Source organism: Siphateles boraxobius, unplaced genomic scaffold (genome assembly GCF_051911475.1).
Source record: "Siphateles boraxobius isolate OS27281-9 unplaced genomic scaffold, OSU_SipBor_1 51, whole genome shotgun sequence".
Lineage (NCBI taxonomy): Eukaryota > Metazoa > Chordata > Actinopteri > Cypriniformes > Leuciscidae > Siphateles > Siphateles boraxobius.
The window spans coordinates 2,070,747-2,094,242 of NW_027509153.1; the positions used below are offsets into that span (position 1 = coordinate 2,070,747).

Below are 23,496 nucleotides of genomic sequence, written 5' to 3' on the forward strand. Positions count from 1 at the left end.
TAAAGATTTATGTCTGCAACCTGAAGACGTGTTTGTTATGTAGTGGTTATCACGTTCGCCTCACACGCGAAAAGGCCCCAGTTCGAAACTGGGCGGAAACTGTGGGTGATTTTTGCAAAAATTTCGTATGCGATTTTCTGTTGAGCAGGTCAGTACACTTGCAGGGATGTTTGTTGTTTAATCTCTTTAGAAAAGGACAAAAATAAAACAAATGACCATTGAGGTTTCCTGTACAGTAATATAAAATGTTCGGTCTGCCAACAAAATTAGCAGCTTTTTGCCATGTTAAAAACACTGGGCAGTCTATAGTTTCAGTCGCTTTTGAACAAGCGTACGCTAGAAGAGGTGGGAATGAGATCCAGACCAAGTTTCCGTAGTGTAGTGGTTATCACGGGCGCTTTACACGCGAAAGGTCCTCAGTTCAAAATTGGGTGGAAACAAGTGGAGGCATGTTAAATATAAATGCTGCAATTCGCTACAAAACCCTTACTTTTAAGACAGGTGAAGGCCATCGTATCAAGGAGCTGTAGGCAGACTGCCATGCCGAATGACACTAGGTGCTTCGCAATATCCCTCCTCGTCTCCTCGTTCCTCTGTCCTCCATCCTATGACCCGGAAACCGATCGAGCGCAGCCATCTTGAAGGACATCTCAATTCTCTAATTGCACCGCGAGGAGGCGAGGATCGAGGAGTGAGGAGGCTTCCAGAGGAGTCATGAGCGAGGATACACAGGTGTATCCTATGCGGAAGAGATTTATCGACTAAACGTGACGCGCGTATACATTCTCCTCCCCCTTCACATCGATCACAATCTGTTTTAATGTATACTTTACCTTTGCAGTTTATATAAACCACACATTACACATATTTCAACAGGGTATCTTGCTTTATTATCATTTATTATGAATTTCTTAAATAAACAAACTTCAACAACATAAGGGCAGATCCTTTGAGCGCTGCTGATGACGCTATGAAGTGACGCGCGAGTGATCAAGTATTCCAATGAATAAAAAAAGCTTTCATTCGATTCCTCCGTCCTCATTTTCTTTCCTTGCGTCCTTCCCTCAAAACCTACAGGGGGTGGAGCTGAGACGCAAGGAAAGGAAGCGAGGAAAGGAAACGAGGATGCACAAATAAGAAATGAGAAGCACCCACTAGGTGGGTGCCGAATGACCTCTGTTCTGTTGTTTGTGGAATTTACAGACTGTCACACTGCTTGCAGGGCAGATTATGGGAAGGAGCCATCTTCTAAAAAGCACATCCCTCTCAACAATAGGTTTCTGTAGTGTAGTGGTCATCACATTCGCCTAATACGCGAAAGGTCCTCGGTTCGAAACCGAGCAGAAACAGTGGTTGGATTCTGACAGAAAATGTAAACTCTTTGGCACGCTAGGTGGGTGCAGCGCTTATTTCCTTTATATGCTTTTTAATAAGCGTGCACCTAAAGATTTATGTCTGCAACCTGAAGACGTGTTTGTTATGTAGTGGTTATCACGTTCGCCTCACACGCGAAAAGTCCCCAGTTCGAAACTGGGCGGAAACTGTGGGTGATTTTTGCAAAAATTTCGTATGCGATTTTCTGTTGAGCAGGTCAGTGCACTTGCAGGGATGTTTGTTGTTTAATCTCTTTAGAAAAGGACAAAAATAAAACAAATGACCATTGAGGTTTCCTGTGAAGTAATATAAAATGTTAGGTCTGCCAACGAAATTAGCAGCTTTTTGCCATGTTAAAAACACTGGGCAGTCTATAGTTTCAGTCGCTTTTGAACAAGCGTACGCTAGAAGAGGTGGGAATGAGATCCAAACCAAGTTTCCGTAGTGTAGTGGTTATCACGTTTGCTTTACACGCGAAAGGTCCTCAGTTCAAAATTGGGTGGAAACAAGTGGAGGCATGTTTAATATAAATGCTGCAATTCGCTACAAAACCCTTACTTTTAAGACAGGTGAAGGCCATCGTGTCAAGGAGCTGTAGGCAGACTGCCATGCCGAATCACACTAGGTGGGTGCTGTCCAAATCAAGTTTCCGTAGTGTAGTGGTTATCACGTTTGCTTTACACGCAAAAGGTCCTCAGTTCAAAACTGGGCGGAAACAAGTGGATGCATTTTAAATATAAATGCTACAAAACCCTTACTTTTGAGACAGGTGAAGGCCATCGTACCAAGGAGCTGTAGGCAGACTGCCATGCAGAATTACCTCTGTTCTGTTGTTTGTGGAATTTACAGACTGTCACACTGCTTGCAGAGCAGATTATAGAAGAGGTGGGACTGACGTTCAAATCAAGTTTCCGTAGTGTAGTGGTTATCACGTTTGCTTTACACGCGAAAGGTCCTCAGTTCTAAACTGGGCGGAAACAAGTGGATGCATTTTAAATATAAATGCTGCAATTCGCTAAAAAACCCTTACTCTTGAGACATGTGAAGGCCATCGTACCAAGGAGTTGTAGGCAGACTGCCATGCCGAATGACCTCTGTTCTGTTGTTTGTGGAATTCACAGACTGGCACACTGCTTGCAGAGCAGATTATGGGAAGGAGCCATCTTCTAAAAAGCACATGTCCTCATCAATAGGTTTCTGTAGTGTAGTGGTTATCACGTTCGCCTCACACGCGAAAGGGCCCCAGTTCGAAACTGGGCGGAAACTGTGGGTGATTTTTGCAAAACTTTCGTATGCGATTTTCTGTTGAGCAGGTCAGTACACTTGCAGGGATGTTTGTGGTTTAATCTCTTTAGAAAAGGACAAAAATAAAACAAATGACCATTGAGGTTTCCTGTACAGTAATATAAAATGTTCGGTCTGCCAACAAAATTAGCAGCTTTTTGCCATGTTAAAAACACTGGGCAGTCTATAGTTTCAGTCGCTTTTGAACAAGCGTACCCTAGAAGCGGTGGGACTGACGTCCAAATCAAGTTTCGGAAGTGTAGTGTGTAGTGGTTATCACGTTTGCTTTACACGCGAAAGGTCCTCAGTTCAAAACTGGGCGGAAACAAGTGGAGGCATTTTAAATGTAATGCTCCAATTCGCTACAAAACCCTTGCTTTTGAGACAGGTGAAGGCCATCGTACCAAGGAGCTGTAGGCAGACTGCCATGCCGAATGACCTCTGTTCTGTTGTTTGTGGAATTCACAGACTGTCACACTGCTTGCAGAGCAGATTATGAGAAGGAGCCATCTTCTAAAAAGCACATGCCATGATATCACGTTCGCTTTACACGCAAAGGTCTTCAGTTCAAAACTGGGCGGAAACCAGTGGAGGCATGTTAAATATAAATGCTGCAATTCGATACAAAACCCTTACTTTTAAGACAGGTGAAGGCCATCGTACCCAGGAGCTGTAGGCAGACTGCCATGCCGAATGACCTCTGTTCTGTTGTTTGTGGAATTCACAGACTGTCACACTGCTTGCAGAGTAGATTATGGGAAGGACCCATCTTCTAAAAAGCACATGTGCCTCATCAATAGGTTTCTGTAGTGTAGTGTTCATCATGTTTGCCTATCACGCGAAAGGTCCTCTGTTCGAAACCGAGCAGAAACAGTGGTTGGATTCTGACAGAATATTTAAACTGTTTGCCACGCTAGGTGGTAGCAGTGCTCATTTCCTTTATATGCTTTTTAATAAGCGTGCACCTAAAGATTTATGTCTGCAACATGAAGATGTGTTTCCGTAGTGTAGTGGTTATCACGTTCGCCTCACACGCGAAAAGTCCCCAGTTTGAAACTGGGCGGAAACTGTGGGTGATTTTTGCAAAAATTTCGTATGCGATTTTCTGTTGAGCAGGTCAGTACACTTGCAGGGATGTTTGTTGTTTAATCTCTTTAGAAAAGGACAAAAATAAAACAAATGACCATTGAGGTTTCCTGTACAGTAATATAAAATGTTTGGCCAACAAAATTAGCAGCTTTTTGCCATGTTATAAACACTGGGCAGTCTATAGTTTCAGTCGCTTTTGAACAAGCGTACGCTAGAAGAGGTGGGAATGAGATCCAAACCAAGTTTCCGTAGTGTAGTGGTTATCACGTTCGCTTTACACGCGAAAGGTCCTCAGTTCAAAATTGGGTGGAAACAAGTGGAGGCATGTTAAATATAAATGCTGCAATTCGCTACAAAACCCTTACTTTTAAGACAGGTGAAGGCCATCGTACCAAGGAGCTGTAGGCAGACTGCCATGCCGAATGACACTAGGTGGGTACCGTCCAAATCAAGTTTCCGTAGTGTAGTGTTCATCACGTTCGCCTAACACGCAAAAGGTCGTCTGTTCGAAACCGAGCAGAAACAGTGGTTGGATTCTGACAGAAAATTTAAACTTTTTGCCACGCTAGTTGGTAGCAGCGCTCCTTTCCTTTATATGCTTTTTAATAAGCGTGTACCTAAAGATTTATGTCTGCCACCTGAAGATGTGTTTCCGTAGTGTAGTGGTTATCAAGTTCGCCTCACACGCGAAAGGTCCCCAGTTTGAAACTGGGCGGACACTGTGTGTGGTTTTCGCAAAAATTTCGTATGCGATTTTCTGTTGAGCAGGTCAGTACACTTGCAGGGATGTTTGTTGTTTAATCTCTTTAGAAAAGGACAAACATAAAACAAATGACCATTGAGGTTTCCTGTACAGTAATATAAAATGTTCGTTCTGCCAACAAAATTAGCAGCTTTTTGCCATGTTAAAAACACTGGGCAGTCTATAGTTTCAGTCGCTTTTGAACAAGCGTACGCTAGAAGAGGTGGGAATGAGATCCAAACCAATTTTCTTTAGTGTAGTGGTTATCACGTTCGCTTTACACGCGAAAGGTCCTCAGTTCAAAATTGGGTGGAAACAAGTGGAGGCATGTTAAATATAAATGCTGCAATTCGCTACAAAACCCTTACTTTTAAGACAGGTGAAGGCCATCGTACCAAGGAGCTGTAGGCAGACTGCCATGCCGAATGACACTAGGTGGGTGCTGTCCAAATCAAGTTTCCGTAGTGTAGTGGTTATCACGTTTGGTTTACACGCAAAAGGTCCTCAGTTCAAAACTCGGCTTAAACAAGTGGATGCATTTTAAATATAAATGCTACAAAACCCTTACTTTTGAGACAGGTGAAGGCCATCGTACCAAGGAGCTTTAGGCAGACTGCCATGCAGAATGACCTCTGTTCTGTTGTTTGTGGAATTTACAGACTGTCACACTGCTTGCAGAGCAGATTATGGGAAGGAGCCATCTTCTAAAAAGCATATGCACCGCATCAATAGGTTTTGTAGTGTAGTGGTCATCACGTTCGCCTAACACGCGAAAGGTCCTCGGTTCGAAACCGAGTAGAAACAGTGGTTGGATTCTGACAGAAAATTTAAACTGTTTGCCACACTAGGTGGGTGCAGCGCTCATTTCCATTATATGCTTTTTAATAAGCGTGCACCTAAAGATTTATGTCTGCAAACTGAGGACTTGTTTCCGTAGTGTAGTGGTTATCTCGTTTGCCTCACACGCGAAAGGTCCCCAGTTCGAAACTGGGCGGAAACTGTGAGTGTTTTTTGCAAAAATTTCGTATGCGATTTTCTGTTGAGCAGGTCAGTACACTTGCAGGGATGTTTGTGGTTTAATCTCTTTAGAAAAGGACAAAAATAAAACAAATGACCATTGAGGTTTCCTGTGAAGTAATATAAAATGTTCGGTCTGCCAACAAAATTAGCAGCTTTTTGCCATGTTAAAAACACTGGGCAGTCTATAGTTTCAGTCGCTTTTGAACAAGCGTGCGCTAGAAGAGGTGGGAATGAGATCCAAACCAAGTTTCCGTAGTGTAGTGGTTATCACGCTGCTTTACAAGCGAAAGGTCCTCAGTTCAAAATTGGGTGGAAACAAGTGGAGGCATGTTAAATATAAATGCTGCAATTCACTTCAAAACCCTTACTTTTAAGACAGGTGAAGGCCATCGTAACAAGGAGCTGTAGGCAGACTGCCATGCCGAATGACACTAGGTGGGTGCCGAATGACCTCTGTTCTGTTGTTTGTGGAATTTACAGACTGTCACACTGCTTGCAGGGCAGATTATGGGAACGAGCCATCTTCTAAAAAGCACAAATAGGTTTCTGTAGTTTAGTGGTCATCACATTCGCCTAACACGCGAAAGGTCCTCGGTTCGAAACCGAGCAGAAACAGTGGTTGGATTCTGACAGAAAATTTAAACTCTTTGCCACACTAGGTGGGTGCAGCGCTCATTTCCTTTATATGCTTTTTAATAAGCGTGCGCCTAAAGATTTAGGTCTGCAACCTGAAGACGTGTTTGTAGTGTAGTGGTTATCACGTTCGCCTCCCACACGAAAAGTCCCCAGTTAGAAACTGGGCGGAAACTGTGGGTGATTTTTGCAAAAATTTCGTATGCGATTTTCTGTTGAGCAGGTCAGTGCACTTGCAGGGATGTTTGTTGTTTAATCTCTTTAGAAAAGGACAAAAATAAAACAAATGACCATTGAGGTTTCCTGTACAGTAATATAAAATGTTAGGTCTGCCAACGAAATTAGCAGCTTTTTGCCATGTTAAAAACACTGGGCAGTCTATAGTTTCAGTCGCTTTTGAACAAGCGTACGCTAGAAGAGGTGGGAATGAGATCCAGACCAAGTTTCCGTAGTGTAGTGGTTATCACGTTTGCTTTACACGCGAAAGGTCCTCAGTTCAAAATTGGGTGGAAACAAGTGGAGGCATGTTTAATATAAATGCTGCAATTCGCTACAAAACCCTTACTTTTAAGACAGGTGAAGGCCATCGTGTCAAGGAGCTGTAGGCAGACTGCCATGCCGAATCACACTAGGTGGGTGCTGTCCAAATCAAGTTTCCGTAGTGTAGTGGTTATCACGTTTGCTTTACACGCGAAAGGTCCTCAGTTCTAAACTGGGCGGAAACAAGTGGATGCATTTTAAATATAAATGCTGCAATTCGCTACAAAACCCTTACTCTTGAGACATGTGAAGGCCATCGTACCAAGGAGTTGTAGGCAGACTGCCATGCCGAATGACCTCTGTTCTGTTGTTTGTGGAATTCACAGACTGTCACACTGCTTGCAGAGCAGATTATGGGAAGGAGCCATGTTCTAAAAAGCACATGTCCTCATCAATAGGTTTCTGTAGTGTAGTGGTTATCACGTTCGCCTCACACGCGAAAGGGCCCCAGTTCGAAATTGGCGGAAACTGTGGGTGATTTTTGCAAAACTTTCGTATGCGATTTTCTGTTGAGCAGGTCAGTACACTTGCAGGGATGTTTGTGGTTTAATCTCTTTAGAAAAGGACAAAAATAAAACAAATGACCATTGAGGTTTCCTGTACAGTAATATAAAATGTTCGGTCTGCCAACAAAATTAGCAGCTTTTTGCCATGTTAAAAACACTGGGCAGTCTATAGTTTCAGTCGCTTTTGAACAAGCGTACCCTAGAAGCGGTGGGACTGACGTCCAAATCAAGTTTCGGAAGTGTAGTGGTTATCACGTTTGCTTTACACGCGAGGTCCTCAGTTCAAAACTGGGCGGAAACAAGTGGATGCATTTTAAATATAAATGCTGCAATTCGCTACAAAACCCTTACTTTTGAGACACGTTTGCTTTACACGCAAAAGGTCCTCAGTTCAAAACTGGGCGGAAACAAGTGGATGCATTTTAAATATAAATGCTACAAAACCCTTACTTTTGAGACAGGTGAAGGCCATCGTACCAAGGAGCTGTAGGCAGACTGCCATGCCGAAAGACACTAGGTGGGTGCCGTCCAAATTAGGTTCCCGTAGTGTAGTGGTTATCACGTTCGCTTTACACGCGAAAGGTCCTCAGTTCAAAATTGGGTGGAAACAAGTGGAGGCATGTTAAATATAAATGCTGCAATTCGTTACAAAACCCTTACTTTTGAGACAGGTGAAGGCCATCGTACCCAGGAGCTGTAGGCAGACTGCCATGCCGAATGACCTCTGTTCTGTTGTTTGTGGAATTTACAGACTTTCACACTGCTTGCAGGGCAGATTATGGGAAGGAGCCATCTTCTAAAAAGCACATCCCTCTCAACAATAGGTTTCTGTAGTGTAGTGGTCATCACATTTGCCTAACACGCGAAAGGTCCTTGGTTCGAAACCGAGCAGAAACAGTGGTGGGATTTTGACAGAAAATGTAAACTCTTTGGCACGCTAGGTGGGTGCAGCGCTTATTTCCTTTATATGCTTTTTAATAAGCGTGCACCTAAAGATTTATGTCTGCAACCTGAAGACGTGTTTGTTATGTAGTGGTTATCACGTTCGCCTCACACGCGAAAAGTCCCCAGTTCGAAACTGGGCGGAAACTGTGGGTGATTTTTGCAAATATTTCGTATGCGATTTTCTGTTGAGCAGGTCAGTACACTTGAAGGGATGTTTGTTGTTTAATCTCTTTAGAAAAGGACAAAAATAAAACAAATGAACATTGAGGTTTCCTGTACAGTAATATAAAATGTTCGGTCTGCCAACAAAATTAGCAGCTTTTTGCCATGTTAAAAACACTGGGCAGTCTATAGTTTCAGTCGCTTTTGAACAAGCGTACCCTAGAAGCGGTGGGACTGACGTCCAAATCAAGTTTCGGAAGTGTAGTGGTTATCACGTTTGCTTTACACGCGAGGTCCTCAGTTCAAAACTGGGCGGAAACAAGTGGATGCATTTTAAATATAAATGCTGCAATTCGCTACAAAACCCTTACTTTTGAGACACGTTTGCTTTACACGCAAAAGGTCCTCAGTTCAAAACTGGGCGGAAACAAGTGGATGCATTTTAAATATAAATGCTACAAAACCCTTACTTTTGAGACAGGTGAAGGCCATCGTACCAAGGAGCTGTAGGCAGACTGCCATGCCGAAAGACACTAGGTGGGTGCCGTCCAAATCAGGTTCCCGTAGTGTAGTGGTTATCACGTTCGCTTTACACGCGAAAGGTCCTCAGTTCAAAATTGGGTGGAAACAAGTGGAGGCATGTTAAATATAAATGCTGCAATTCGTTACAAAACCCTTACTTTTGAGACAGGTGAAGGCCATCGTATCAAGGAGCTGTAGGCAGACTGCCATGCCGAATGACACTAGGTGGGTGCCGTCCAAATCAAGTTTCCGTAGTGTAGTGGTTATCACGTTCGCTTTACACGCGAAAGGTCCTCAGTTCAAAATTGGGTGGAAACAAGTGGAGGCATGTTAAATATAAATGCTGCAATTCGTTACAAAACCCTTACTTTTGAGACAGGTGAAGGCCATCGTACCCAGGAGCTGTAGGCAGACTGCCATGCCGAATGACCTCTGTTCTGTTGTTTGTGGAATTTACAGACTTTCACACTGCTTGCAGGGCAGATTATGGGAAGGAGCCATCTTCTAAAAAGCACATCCCTCTCAACAATAGGTTTCTGTAGTGTAGTGGTCATCACATTTGCCTAACACGCGAAAGGTCCTTGGTTCGAAACCAAGCAGAAACAGTGGTCGGATTTTGACAGAAAATGTAAACTCTTTGGCACGCTAGGTGGGTGCAGCGCTTATTTCCTTTATATGCTTTTTAATAAGCGTGCACCTAAAGATTTATGTCTGCAACCTGAAGACGTGTTTGTTATGTAGTGGTTATCACGTTCGCCTCACACGCGAAAAGTCCCCAGTTCGAAACTGGGCGGAAACTGTGGGTGATTTTTGCAAATATTTCGTATGCGATTTTCTGTTGAGCAGGTCAGTACACTTGAAGGGATGTTTGTTGTTTAATCTCTTTAGAAAAGGACAAAAATAAAACAAATGAACATTGAGGTTTCCTGTACAGTAATATAAAATGTTCGGTCTGCCAACAAAATTAGCAGCTTTTTGCCATGTTAAAAACACTGGGCAGTTTATAGTTTCAGTCGCTTTTGAACAAGCGTACGCTAGAAGAGGTGGGAATGAGATCCAAACCGAGTTTCCGTAGTGTAGTGGTTATCACGTTCGCTTTACACGCGAAAGGTCCTCAGTTCAAAATTGGGTGGAAACAAGTGGAGGCATGTTAAATATAAATGCTGCAATTTGCTACAAAACCCTTACTTTTAAGACAGGTGAAGGCCATCGTACCAAGGAGCTGTAGGCAGACTGCCATGCCGAATGACACTAGGTGGGTACCGTCCAAATCAACGCTCATTTCCTTTATACGCTTTTTAACTCTCTTGGGTCGTTTTTTTTCCACATAGCAGCAACATAGACTTAAAATACTCCGTCATTTTTCGTCATATAAATAAAATCAATACATGATTATAAACTATAGAGGGTCTTCTTTTTTTGTGTACACTCACATTAACATCAAAACCGTGTGCTTTTGTAAAATGAAGAAAATAAACAGGGTGTGCTTTCTGCCTCTCTGTCTCCGTTAAAATTTTTTCTGGTGCATGTCTCTAAACTTAAACAAAGCTCAGCGAATACTATTCACACAAGCACGAGCAATATATCTTTATAATCATTTAAGTTTGTACTTTTAAAATATCTAATTCAAAACTAAAATAAATATTCTCTGTTTATGTAATCTATTAAAAAAGAGAGAGGTGTCAGCCGATCTCATTATCGTTCTCTTAGCTCATTATTCTGCTAATCTGACACGCCCACGGAGAGCGCGCGGTATTCAAACGCAAATGATCTGAAGCAACACATGCAAAGTGTCAACGCCCCTCATAAACGCGATAACACAACAAATGTAATCATCAGATAAATGTACTATTTCTTCTTGCGAGGCTGTGTGAGGAGTAATCCTGGGACATTTACCTCAGAACATGTGCTATTTTTTTTTCATTCCGAGGAGCAACGGATCCATCTGATAAGTAAGTTCTTTATTATTATTGTTCTAATCGCGATATCATAGTGTATGTAAACCGCAAAAAGACTGTTTAAATATGAATCGCGTCTGTGTGTGAATGAATGAACTGAACAGTTTTTACCAAACCCTATTGCTATACTGAGATGAGTGAAAATCGACTGAAATATGTTGAAATAACGTTAAAATGTCTTTGTATTAGCAACGTATTAAACTGCAAATTAAAATTTATGCCCTAATATAGGCTCATAAAAACAACAAACGATATGCCTATGTTACAGACGAAATATGAAAGACAACATTTTGTTGACTAGTTTTTGATAGATTATTAACTGTTTAATGTAAAATATGCTACTGCCACATTGAATAAGCTTTTGTTCACCAATTTCTGCTCAAATGTTATATATTAGGCTATGTTTGTTTTGTCAAAAATAAAGTCATCAAGTAGTATGCTATTATAGTGTTTGTTCCAATGTAGGCTTTATTCAAACTAATGAATCCTTAACTTTGAAATATGTATGATAAAATGTATAATTTAGTTTTTACAAAGAAATATGAAATATCCATCTGAGAAGTAAGTTTTTTTATTATTGTTCTAATCGCGATATCATAGTGTATGTAAACTACAAAAAGACTGTTTAAATATGAATCGCGTGTGTGAATGAATGAACTGAACAGTTTTTACCAAACCCTATTGCTATACTGAGATGAGTGAAAATCGACTGAAATAGGTTGAAATAACGTTAAAATGTCTTTGTATTAGCAACGTATTAAACGGCAAATTAATATTTATATGCCCTAATATAGGCTATCATAAAAACAACAAACAATATGCCTATGTTACAGAAGAAATATGAAAGACAACATTTTGTTGACTAGTTTTAAATAGATTATTAACTGTTTACTGTAGCCTAAACTATAGACTACTGCCACATTGAATAAGCTTTTGTTCACCAATTTCTGCTCAAATGTTAAATATATTAGGCTATGTTTGTTTTGTCAAAAATAAAGTCATCAACTAGGATGCTATTATAGTGTTTGTTCCAATGTAGGCTTTATTCAAACTAATGAATCCTTAACTTTGAAATATGTATGATAAAATGTACACTTTAGTTTTTACAAAGAAATATTACACTTGAAATATTGTTATTTTAATTGTTGCTGTAATTGTAACCTTTTTAATAAAATAGCAAATAATATATTTACAAGGTAGATGTAAACAAAATCTTAAAAGGTCAATATAAGCCTTCTCTTCAAATTATTTGTATTGTGTTTTATTAGTGACAAATTTGGGGAGAGGATACATATTCAAAACTTTCTGAAAATACAGTATGAGAATTAACTACACAATTACTAGAAATGTTCACCTTGGATATTATACAATTTGCAAGCAAAAATACAAGTGGAAAAATACTATTTTTTATAGATGTTTCCAACTGTGAACCAATTTTGTAGTATATATACACATTTCTTTTCTTGTGTCCTTGTATTCTTTCTTGTGGCTCAGTGACACACCTGTGGAAAGCTCATTATGCGGCTCATTAAGCAGGTCTTTTGTCTTCACAGGTGTGAATCAGACCATTATACATGAGTCACGCCCATTTCGCATATTGCCTTTCCAAACAAAAAGTGTTTTACTAAATTTAAATCAATGTATTGTTTTATGTGAATGATTTGGAAGGAGGATTTTCAGATCATTTTGAAGCAAAAATCCTAGGCGAGAACATAAATTAGTCAAAAGTCTTGTGGACACATATTTAGTATGTGTTTTGTGGCCTTATTTCAGAGACTTTAAGTTTTTGTTTTTTCAATAACCATGCATAAACAATATTCTCTCAAAAATACAAACATGTACATACATCTTGCTAACATATTATGGTAGCCCTGTTTGTGCTATATAGAGTGAATTTACACCTTTGCCATTAACATGTTTATAAATAACTGAAAAAAGCTCAAATGTTAGAGCATGTCAGAACACCTCCAGAACCCCAAAAACACTTTGGACCCCAGAGGGTTAACAAGCGTGCACCTAAAGATTTATGTCTGCCACCTGAAGACGTGTTTCCGTAGTGCAGAGGTTATCACGTTCGCCTCACACGCGAAAAGGTCCCAAGTTCGAAACTGCGTGGAAACAGTGGGTGGTTTTTGCAAAAATTTCGTATGCGATTTTCTGTTGAGCAGGTCAGTACACTTGCAGGGATGTTTGTGGTTTAATCTCTTTAGAAAAGGACAAAAATAAAACAAATGACCGTTGAGGTTTCCTGTACAGTAATAAAAAATGTTTGGTCTGCAAACAAAATTAGCAGCTTTTTGATCACATTCACATTCGCCTAACGCACGAAATGTCCTCTGTTCGAAACCGAGAAGAAACAGTGGTTGGATTCTGACAGAAAATTTAAACTCTTTGCCACGCTAGGTGGGTGCAGCGCTCATTTCCTTTATATGCTTTTTAATAAGCGTGCACCTAAAGATTTATGTCTGCAACATGAAGACGTGTTTGTAGTGTAGTGGTTATCACGTTCGCCTCACATGCGAAAAGTCCCCAGTTTGAAACTGGGCGGAAACTGTGGGTGATTTTTGCAAAAATTTCGTATGCGATTTTCTGTTGAGCAGGTCAGTACACTTGCAGGGATGTTTGTGGTTTAATCTCTTAGAAAAGGACAAAAATAAAACAAATAACCATTGAAGTTTCCTGTACAGTAATATAAAATGTTCGGTCTGCCAACAAAATTAGCAGCTTTTTGCCATGTTAAAAACACTGGGCAGTTTATAGTTTCAGTCGCTTTTGAACAAGCGTACCCTAGAAGAGGTGGGACTGACGTCCAAAACAAGTTTCCGTAGTGTAGTGGTTATCACGTTCGCTTTACACCCGAAAGGTGCTCAGTTCAAAACTGGGCGGAAACAAGTGGATGCATTTTAAATATAAATGCTACAAAACCCTTACTTTTGAGACAGGTGAAGGCTATCGTACCAAGGAGCTGTAGGCAGACTGCAATGCCGAATGACACTAGGTGGGTGCCGTCCAAATCAAGTTTCCGTAGTGTAGTGGTTATCACGTTTGCTTTTCCCCATTCAAGTTGCCATTGTCAGCACCGACACTTCGAGGTCCGCGTGCTCGAAATGGACGACACGAGCTGCTTATTCAGTGGTGCCGTGTCACTTTTCCAAAATCGCATATAAAGAGGCCAAGATTAGCATATATTACCATAGGCTCTCTGTGGACGCCTCTGGGGGTGCCATTGCACCACGTGGGAGTCCACCAAGTGCTTTTGGGGTACACCAACTACCTACTCTTCACCATAGTCCTCCTCAGTACCACAAAGTGCCTATTTTGACCCCTAACCACCTATTTTCTTCTTCATTGCCACGAAGTGCCTATGGGGTCCCCTAACCACCTAAACTTCACCATAGTCTTCCTCAGTACCACGAAGTGCCTATTTTGACCCCTAACCACCTATTTTCTTCTTCATTGCCACGAAGTGCCTATGGGGTCCCCTAACCACCTAAACTTCACCATAGTCTTCCTCAGTACCACGAAGTGCCTATTTTGACCCCTAACCACCTATTTTCTTCTTCATTGCCACGAAGTGCCTATGGGGTCCCCTAACCACCTAAACTTCACCATAGTCTTCCTCAGTACCACGAAGTGCCTATTTTGACCCCTAACCACCTATTTTCTTCTTCATTGCCACGAAGTGCCTATGGGGTCCCCTAACCACCTAAACTTCACCATAGTCTTCCTCAGTACCACGAAGTGCCTATTTTGACCCCTAACCACCTATTTTCTTCTCCATTGCCACGAAGTGCCTGTGGGGTCCCCTAACCACCTAAACTTCACCATAGTCATCCTCAGTACCACAAAGTGCCTATTTTGACCCCTAACCACCTGTTTTTTGTCTCAATTCACTGTGTCTCTAACTCTGAGCCGAAAAGTCACAGGGCCTCGAAATTTGGCGTGAGGGTAGCCCAGCGGGCCCCGGGCGAGATCCTTAGTTTCAAGGTTCTACGTGGTTCCCAAGTGTGCGTTTCGGTGGTTCGGCCTGATCCACACATGGTTCAGCTTTCTCCATCCCCCAGGGTCTTTCTGGGCCCCAGTGACAGTAGGCAGATTAAGTTTGGGGCCGCCAGGGCCCCCGGGGGCCAAACGGCAAAGCGTCCCACGTACAACTTATCCCATTGATTTTCATAGGTGTTCTGTGGACATTGGGCAACAAGTATTTTTTTTGTGTGACTAGACGTTCCCCTCTCTGTGTGCTTTCCGGGGCCGAGTGACGCAGCTTTCCAAGAAGTTTCGGGCCCCTAGCACCTCCAGGTGCCGAACAAGGTTCAGTGACACGTGCAACTTATTCAATGCGATTTCACAGGTACTTGGTGGACGGTGGTCCGATTGGCCCGAAATTGACACGTACGTCCCGTCACGGGCCCCTTGGATGGGTTCTAGAGTTCCGCGTCCCTCTGACCTTTTTTCGCGCTAATTGGCCACCAACAGCCCGAGGGAATAAGTTGCACGTGGGACGTCAAAAAAACAGGGGCCAAAACGGGTCGAAAGGTCGCAGCGGCCCCAAATTCGGCGCGGCGGTGGTCCGGGGGCCCCCGGTTCTAGATCACGGGTTTGGTGGTTCTAGATCGGTTCCAAGTATGTGTTTCAGCAAAACGGTTCGAAGGAAACGCCCGATCGGCCCGAAACTGACGTATGCGTCCCGTCACGGGCCCCTGGGACGGGTTCTAGAGTTCCGCGTCCGAAGCTGCTCGTTTGGCCAAAAAACACCCCCTTGACCTGGAAGCGCCTGTGAAGTTTGAACTGAACAAGTTGCACGTGGGCGGCCGGAAATACAGGGCTCGAAAGGTCGCACCGCCTCCAAATTCGCCGCCCTGGTAGTCGAGGGGCCCCCGGTTCTAGATCCCGGATCGCAGGGTTCTAGATCGGTTCCAAGTGTATAATTTTTTTGTGCAAAAATCTCCTCGCTTTGGTTCTACTGAGCATATTTCTTTCTGTGTGTGCAAGAGGGCTGCCATTAATTGGACCATGTGCTCGGTGAAGGGTGGACAGAAAGGTCCGATCGGCCCGAAACTGACACGTACGTCCCGTCACGGGCCCCTGGGACGGGTTCTAGAGTTCCGCGTCCCTCTGACCTTTTTTCGCGCTAATTGGCCACCAACAGCCCCATGGAATAAGTTTCACGTGGGACGTCAAAAAAACAGGGGCCAAAAGGGGTCGAAAGGTCGCAGCGGCCCCAAACTCGACGCGGTGGGTGTTCGGGGGCCCCCGGTTCTAGATCCCGGGTTTGGTGGTTCTAGATCGGTTCCGAGTGTGTTTTCAGTTTGACCCTTCAAGAGGGAATGCCAGTCTATGAGCTGACTATGAGTACAAGTGGCATTTGAAGAGAAACAAATGTGGAGAAAAAATTAGCCCTGAGCTCTAGAGACTCGTCCACCTGATATGTCGTTCGGGGGCCCGAGGGGCCCCGGCACGCAGTGTTTGGGGCCCGTGGGACCTCCGGGGGCCGTACAGGGGCCACTGACACGTGTGACTTATCCCATTCATTTCCACAGGTGTTTGGTGGACGTGTTTCAGAAAGGTCCGATCGGCCCGAAACTGACGTATGCGTCCCGTCACGGGCCCCTGGGACGGGTTCTAGAGTTCCGCGTCCCTCTGACCTTTTTTCGCGCTAATTGGCCACCAACAGCCCCAGGGAATAAGTTGCACGTGGGACGTCAAATAAACAGGGGCCAAAAGGGGTCGAAAGGTCGCAGCGGCCCCAAATTCGGCACGGCGGTAGTCCGGGGGCCCCCGGGTCTAGATCACGAGTTTGGTGGTTCTAGATGGGTTCTAAGTATGTGTTTCAGCAAAACGGTTCGAAGGAAACGCCCGATCGGCCCGAAACTGACATATGCGTCCCTTCACGGGCCCCGGGGACGGGATCTAGAGTTCCGTGCCCAAAACTGCTCGTTTGGCCGAAAAAAGCCCCCCTTGACCTGGAAGCGACTGTGAAATTTAAACTGAATAAGTTGCACGTGGGAGGGCGGAAATACATGGGTCGAAAGGTCGCACCGCCTCCAAATTCGCCGCCCTGGTAGTCGAGGGGCCCCCGGTTCTAGATCCCGGATCGCAGGGTTCTAGATCGGTTCCAAGTGTATCATTTTTTGTGCAAAAATCTCCTCACTTTTGGTTCTACTGAGCATATGTCTTTCTGTGTGTGCAAGAGGGCTGCCATTAATTGGACCATGTGCTCGGTGAAGGGTGGACAGAAAGGTCCGATCGGCCCGAAACAGACGTATGCGTCTCGTTACGGGCCCCTGGGACGGGTTCTAGAGTTCCGCGTCACTCTGAACTTTTTTCACGCTAATTGGCCACCAACAGCCCCATGGAATAAGTTGCACGTGGGACGTCAAAAAAACAGGGGCCAAAAGGGGTCGAAAGGTCGCAGCGGCCCCAAATTCGGCACGGCTGTGGTCCGGGGGCCCCCGGTTCTAGATCACGGGCTTGGTGGTTCTAGATCGGTTCTAAGTATGTGTTTCAGCCAAACGCTTTGAAGGAAACGCCCGATCGGCCCGAAACCGACACGTGGGTCTCGTCACGGGCCCCGGGGACGGGTTCTAGAGTTCCGCGTCCCTCTGACCTTTTTTCGCGCTAATTGGCCACCAACAGCCCCATGGAATAAGTTGCACATAAGTTGGAACAAGTAGGCCGTCTAATCCTAACTGCTGAATTAACCCTTGCAGACACATGCTCCCATAGAGATCAATGGGAGACAGAGAGGTGCATAAAAAATAGCTAAAAATAAACTTGGCATGTCTCGATCTAGCCCGCTCTGTCTGTCGCAGAGGGCCACGTGACGCAACTTTTTGTAGAGTTTGGGGCCCCTTGGACCCCCGGGGGCCGCGCGGGAGCCACTGACACGTGCAACTTATCCCATTCATTTTCATAGGCGTTTGGTGGACATCCCCACGCAACGGTCCCAATAGCTCTGAATGGCTCCGATTTGAAATCTGTGGCCCCTCAGGGTCCCCTCAGACGGTCCGCAAAGCCTGGGGTCCGTAGTACCCCGTTAAGTTCGTTACAGTCAAAAACAGCATTCCATCTGTAACCTATTTGACGGGTGCCCTAAATGCTGTCCGTGGACAGTCCATTTTTAGGCTAATTATGCATAATTATTAGCTTTAATGTACATCAGTGTGTTGTATTGTGTCCCCTGTGTGGTGTACAGTAGGTTTCACCTCATAAAACCACTGTAATTATGAAATATGACCTGTTAATGCATTGACCACGGACAGCCTATTTGGACCCCGTCAAATAAGTTGCAGGTGGGACTTCACCACATGTGATAAAATCGCCTAATCATTACGGGGATTCACCCACTGAAAATGTCTAAGTTAAAAACAGCATCCCACCTGTAGCTTATTCGACAGGGTCCAAATAGGCTGTTCATGGACAGTCCATATTTAGGCTAATTATGCATAATTAATAGCTTTAATGTACATCAGTGTGCTGTATTGTGTCCCCAGTGTGGTTTACAGTAGGTTTGACGACATAAAACCATTGTAATTATGAGATATGACCTATTAATGCATTGACCACGGACAGCCTATTTGGACCCCGTCAAATAAGTTACAGGTGGGCCCTGTTTCAGGTTTCAGCTCCAAATTGTGTCCAGAGGCTGAGATCTGGACGTCCCACCTGCAACTTATCCCATTCAAAAATTTAGGCTGTTCGTGGACAGTGGAATTTCGGGGTTCTGAAGGCTGCTAATTGCTCAGGGGGGCCCAAAGATGAACCTAAAATTGATATTTAATCATTTTTATGCATTTTTATCAATCATGACAACAAAATATAAAAAAGATCCCACCTGTAACTTATTTGACAGGGTCCAAATAGGCTGTACGTGGACAGTCCATATTTAGGCTAATTATGCATAATTAATATCTTCAATGTACATCAGTGTGTCGTATTGTGTCCCCAGTGTGGTGTACAGCAGGTTTCACCTAATAAAACCACTGTAATTATGAAATATGACCTATTAATGCATTGACCACGGACAGCCTATTTGGACCCCGTCAAATAAGTTACAGGTATACTTTGCCTACTTGTAACTTATTTGACAGGGTCCAAATAGGCTGTCTGTGGACAGTCCATTTTTAGGCTACAGTGGGCCCTTAATTTGCCCACCTGTAACTTATTTGACAGGGTCCAAATAGGCTGTCTGTGGACAGTCCATTTGTAGGCTACAGTGGGCCCTTAATTTGCCCACCTGTAACTTATTTGACAGGGTCCAAATAGGCTATTCGTGGACAGTCCATTTTTAGGCTACAGTGGGCCCTTAATTTGCCCACCTGTAACTTATTTGACAGGGTCCAAATAGGCTGTCTGTGGACAGTCCATATTTAGGCTAATTAGGCATAATTAATAGCTTTAATGTACATCAGTGTGTTGTATTGTGTCCCCAGTGTGGTGTACAGTAGGTTTCACCTAATAAAACCACTGTAATTATGAAATATGACCTATTAATGCATTGACCACGCTCAGCCTATTTGGACCCCGTCAAATAAGTTACAGGTGGTTCCTTACTTTGCCCACCTGCAACTTATTTGACAGGGTCCAAATAGGCTGTTCGTGAACAGTCCATTTTTAGGCTAATTATGCATAATTGATAGCTTTAATGTACATCAGTGTGTTGTATTGTGGCCCCTGTGTGGCGTACAGTAGGTTTCACCTAATAAAACCACTGTAATTATGAAATATGACCTATTAATGCATTGACCACGGACAGCCTATTTGGACCCCGTCAAATAAGTTACAGGTGGGCCCTTACTTTGCCGACCTGTAACTTATTTGATAGAGTCCAAATAGGCTGTCCATGGACATGCCATTTCAAGTCTAATAATGCATAGTTCTTCTGATGGGACACATAGGCCATTCGTGGCCACACAGGCGGTCAGTGGGATGAATAGGCCGTTCGTGGTCACATAGGTGCACAGTGGGATGAAAATGGCTGTTCGTGGTCACACAGGCGGTTAGGGGGATGAATAGGCTGTCCGTGGTCACTGGGCGGGGCCACGGGCCGTCACTTAGATTGGCCATGGACGGACGGGCCGTTCGTGGTCAAGCAGGCTGTCAGTGGGACGAACAGGCTGTCCGTGGCCAGACAGGCGGTCAGTGGGATAAATAAGCGGTTCGTGGTCAAACAGGCTGTCAGTGGGACGAATAGGCTGTCCGTGGTCACTGGGCGGGGCCACGGGCCGTCACTTAGATTGGCCGTGGACAGACGGGCCGTTCGTGGTCAAACAGGCTGTCAGTGGGACGAATAGGCTGTCCGTGGTCACTGGGCGGGGCCACGGGCCGTCACTTAAATTGGCCGTGGACAGACGGGCCGTTCGTGGTCAAACAGGCTGTCAGTGGGACGAATAGGCTGTCCTTGGTCACTGGGCGGGGCCACGGGCCGTCACTTAGATTGGCCGTGGACAGACGGGCCGTTCGTGGTCAAACAGGCTGTCAGTGGGACGAATAGGCTGTCCGTGGTCACTGGGCAGGGACACGGGCCGTCACTTAGATTAGCCGTGGACAGACGGGCCGTTCGTGGTCAAACAGGCTGTCAGTGGGACGAATAGGCTTTCCGTAGTCACTGGGCGGGGCCACGGGCCGTCACTTAGATTGGCCGTGGACGGACGGGCCGTTCGTGGTCACATAGGCTGTCAGTGGGACGAATAGGCTGTCCGTGGTCACTGGGCGGTCGGTGGAATGAATAGGCCGTTCGTGGTCACATAGGTGGTCAGTGGGATGAATAGGCTGTTCGTGGTCACACAGGCGGTTAGGGGGACGAATAGGCTGTTCGTGTCAGTGGGCGTGGCCAGGGGCCGTCACTTAGGTTGGCCGTGGGCGAAAAGGCCGTTCGTGGTCACACAGGCGGTTAGGGGGACGAATAGGCTGTTCGTGTCAGTGGGCAAGGCCAGGGGCCGTCACCCAGGTTGGCCGTGGGCGAAAAGGCCGTTCGTGGTCACACAGGCGGTCGGGGGGACGAATAGGCTGTTCGTGTCAGTGGGCGTGGCCAGGGGGCTGTTCGCAGGTCACAGGTGGGACGGACGGGCGCTCCGTGGTCGGTGGGTGCGGTCAGAGAATTTCGCGAAAGGGCGGTCAGGGGGACGCGCGTGCGCTCCGTGGACGCCCGCCCGCAACCTGTTCGGCGCGTGTCGAATCGACTGAGGGCGGTCGGCGAGTCGCCCCCCTGTGGCCGATGCCCGGATCGCGGGCGAGGGGGCCGGATTTCGTCGGCGCCGTCGGCCGGTCCCCGAAAAATCACCTAGGGGGCGTCGCGCGGGGGTCCCCTTCCCTAACCCGGTGGCCTAAAGGGCGAAAGGTCCTCGGTTCGAAACCGAGCAGAAACAGTGGTTGGATTCTGACAGAAAATTTAAACTGTTTGCCACACTAGGTGGGTGAAGCGCTCATTTCCTTTATATCAGTGGTCTCAAACTCAATTCCTGGAGGGCCACAGCTCTGCACAGTTTAGCTCCAACCAGCTCAAACTCACACCTGCAAGGAAGTTTCTAGCAATCCTGAAGACCTTGATCAGCTGAATCAGGTGTGCTTGATTAGGGTTGGAGCAAAACTGTGCAGAGCTCTGGCCCTCCAGGAATTGAGTTTGAGACCACTGCTTTATATGCTTTTTAATAAGCGTGCACCTAAAGATTTATATGTCTGCAACCTGAAGATGTGTTTCCGTAGTGAAGTGGTTATCACGTTCGCCTCACACGCGAAAGGTACCCAGTTCGAAACTGGGCGGAAACTGTGGGTGGTTTTTGCAAAAATTTCGTATGCGATTTTCTGTTGAGCAGGTCAGTACACTTGCAGGGATGTTTGTGGTTTAATCTCTTTAGAAAAGGACAAAAATAAAACAAATGACCATTGAGGTTTCCTGTACAGTAATAAAAAATGTTTGGTCTGCCAACAAAATTAGCAGCTTTTTGCCATGTTTAAAACACTGGGCGGTCTATAGTTTCAGTCGTTTTTGAACAAGCGTACCCTAGAAGAGGTGGGACTGACGTCCACATCAAGTTTCCGTAGTGTAGTGGTTATCACGTTCGCTTTACACGCGACAGGTCCTCAGTTCAAAACTGGGTGGAAACAAGTGGAGGCATGTTAAATATAAATGCTGCAATTCGCTACAAAACCCTTGTGAAGGCCATCATACCCAGGAGCTGTAGAAAGATTGCCATGCCGAATAACCTCTGTTCTGTTGTTTGTGGAATTTACATACTGTCACACTCCCTGCAGGGCAGATTATGGGAAGGAGCCATCTTCTAAAAAGCACATACCTCTCAACATTAGGTTTCTGTAGTGTAGTGGTCATCACATTCGCCCAACACGTGAAAGGTCCTCGGTTCGAAACCAAGCAGAAACAGTGGTTGGATTCTGACAGAAAAATTAAACTCTTTGGCACGTTAGGTGGGTGCAGCGCCCATTTCCTTTATATGCTTTTTAATAAGCGTGCAGCTAAAGATTTATGTCTGCAAACTGAAGACGTGTTTGTAGTGTAGTGGTTATCACGTTCGCCTCACATGCGAAAAGTCCCCAGTTCGAAACTGGGCGGAAACTGTGGGTGATCTTTGCAAAAAATTCGTATGCGATTTTCTGTTGAGCAGGTCAGTACACTTGCAGGGATGTTTGTTGTTTAATCTCTTTAGAAAAGGACAAAAATAAAACAAATGACCATTGAGGTTTCCTGTACAGTAATATAAAATGTTCGGTCTGCCAACAAAATTAGCAGCTTTTTGCCATGTTAAAAACACTGGGCAGTCTATAGTTTCAGTCGCTTTTGAACAAGCGTACGCTAGAAGAGGTGGGAATGAGATCCAAACCAATTTTCTGTAGTGCAGTGGTTATCACGCTCGCTTTACACGCGAAAGGTACTCAGTTCAAAATTGGGTGGAAACAAGTGGAGGCATGTTAAATATAAATGCTGCAATTCGCTACAAAACCCTTACTTTTAAGACAGGTGAAGGCCATCGTACCAAGGAGCTGTAGGCAGACTGCCATGCCGAATGACACTAGGTGGGTGCCGTCCAAATCAAGTTTCCGCAGTGTAGTGGTTATCACGTTTGCTTTACACGCAAAAGGTCCTCAGTTCAAAACTGGGCTGAAACAAGTGGATGCATTTTAAATATAAATGCTACAAAACCCTTACTTTTGAGACAGGTGAAGGCCATCGTACCAAGGAGCTGTAGGCAGACTGCCATGCAGAATGACCTCTGTTCTGTTGTTTGTGGAATTCACAGACTGTCACACTTCTTGCAGAGAAGATTATGGGAAGGAGCCATCTTCTAAAAAGCACATGCCCTCATCAATAGGTTCCTGTAGTGTAGTGGTTATCACGTTCGCCTCACACGCGAAAGGTCCCCAGTTCGAAACTGGGCGGAAACTGTGGGTGATTTTTGCTAAACTTTCGTTTAAGATTTTCTGTTGAGCAGGTCAGTACACTTGCAGGGATGTTTGTGGTTTAATCTCTTTAGAAAAGGACAAAAATAAAACAAATGACCATTGAGGTGTCCTGTACAGTAATATAAAATGTTCGGTCTGCCAACAAAATTAGCAGCTTTTTGCCATGTTAAAAAAACTGGGCAGTCTATAGTTTCAGTCGCTTTTGAACAAGCGTACCCTAGAAGAGGTGGGACTGACTTCCCAATCAAGATTCCGTAGTGTAGTGGTTATCACGTTCGCTTTACACGCGAAAGGTGCTCAGTTC

At 44.7% G+C, this 23,496-nt stretch overlaps 13 non-coding genes across 13 annotated transcripts; all 13 read left to right on the top strand.

The window, feature by feature from the left end:
• Window positions 1–1,276: 1,276 nt before the first annotated feature.
• On the top strand, window positions 1,277–1,349 carry trnai-aau (transfer RNA isoleucine (anticodon AAU)). The gene has a single exon. It is a non-coding gene; the product is annotated as a tRNA-Ile (tRNA).
• A 670-nt stretch (window positions 1,350–2,019) lies between these two features.
• Window positions 2,020–2,092, top strand: trnav-uac (transfer RNA valine (anticodon UAC)). Its single transcript has one exon. It is a non-coding gene; the product is annotated as a tRNA-Val (tRNA).
• A 475-nt stretch (window positions 2,093–2,567) lies between these two features.
• On the top strand, window positions 2,568–2,640 carry trnav-cac (transfer RNA valine (anticodon CAC)). The gene has a single exon. It is a non-coding gene; the product is annotated as a tRNA-Val (tRNA).
• A 1,014-nt stretch (window positions 2,641–3,654) lies between these two features.
• trnav-cac (transfer RNA valine (anticodon CAC)) lies at window positions 3,655–3,727 on the top strand. The gene has a single exon. It is a non-coding gene; the product is annotated as a tRNA-Val (tRNA).
• Window positions 3,728–3,989: 262 nt separating this feature from the next.
• trnav-uac (transfer RNA valine (anticodon UAC)) lies at window positions 3,990–4,062 on the top strand. Its single transcript has one exon. It is a non-coding gene; the product is annotated as a tRNA-Val (tRNA).
• Window positions 4,063–5,416: 1,354 nt separating this feature from the next.
• Window positions 5,417–5,489, top strand: trnav-cac (transfer RNA valine (anticodon CAC)). Its single transcript has one exon. It is a non-coding gene; the product is annotated as a tRNA-Val (tRNA).
• Window positions 5,490–6,051: 562 nt separating this feature from the next.
• Window positions 6,052–6,124, top strand: trnav-aac (transfer RNA valine (anticodon AAC)). The gene has a single exon. It is a non-coding gene; the product is annotated as a tRNA-Val (tRNA).
• Window positions 6,125–8,012: 1,888 nt separating this feature from the next.
• On the top strand, window positions 8,013–8,085 carry trnav-aac (transfer RNA valine (anticodon AAC)). Its single transcript has one exon. It is a non-coding gene; the product is annotated as a tRNA-Val (tRNA).
• Window positions 8,086–9,062: 977 nt separating this feature from the next.
• Window positions 9,063–9,135, top strand: trnav-uac (transfer RNA valine (anticodon UAC)). The gene has a single exon. It is a non-coding gene; the product is annotated as a tRNA-Val (tRNA).
• Window positions 9,136–9,349: 214 nt separating this feature from the next.
• Window positions 9,350–9,422, top strand: trnav-aac (transfer RNA valine (anticodon AAC)). The gene has a single exon. It is a non-coding gene; the product is annotated as a tRNA-Val (tRNA).
• Window positions 9,423–9,882: 460 nt separating this feature from the next.
• Window positions 9,883–9,955, top strand: trnav-uac (transfer RNA valine (anticodon UAC)). Its single transcript has one exon. It is a non-coding gene; the product is annotated as a tRNA-Val (tRNA).
• Window positions 9,956–21,469: 11,514 nt separating this feature from the next.
• trnav-cac (transfer RNA valine (anticodon CAC)) lies at window positions 21,470–21,542 on the top strand. Its single transcript has one exon. It is a non-coding gene; the product is annotated as a tRNA-Val (tRNA).
• A 1,559-nt stretch (window positions 21,543–23,101) lies between these two features.
• On the top strand, window positions 23,102–23,174 carry trnav-cac (transfer RNA valine (anticodon CAC)). Its single transcript has one exon. It is a non-coding gene; the product is annotated as a tRNA-Val (tRNA).
• Window positions 23,175–23,496: the final 322 nt, after the last annotated feature.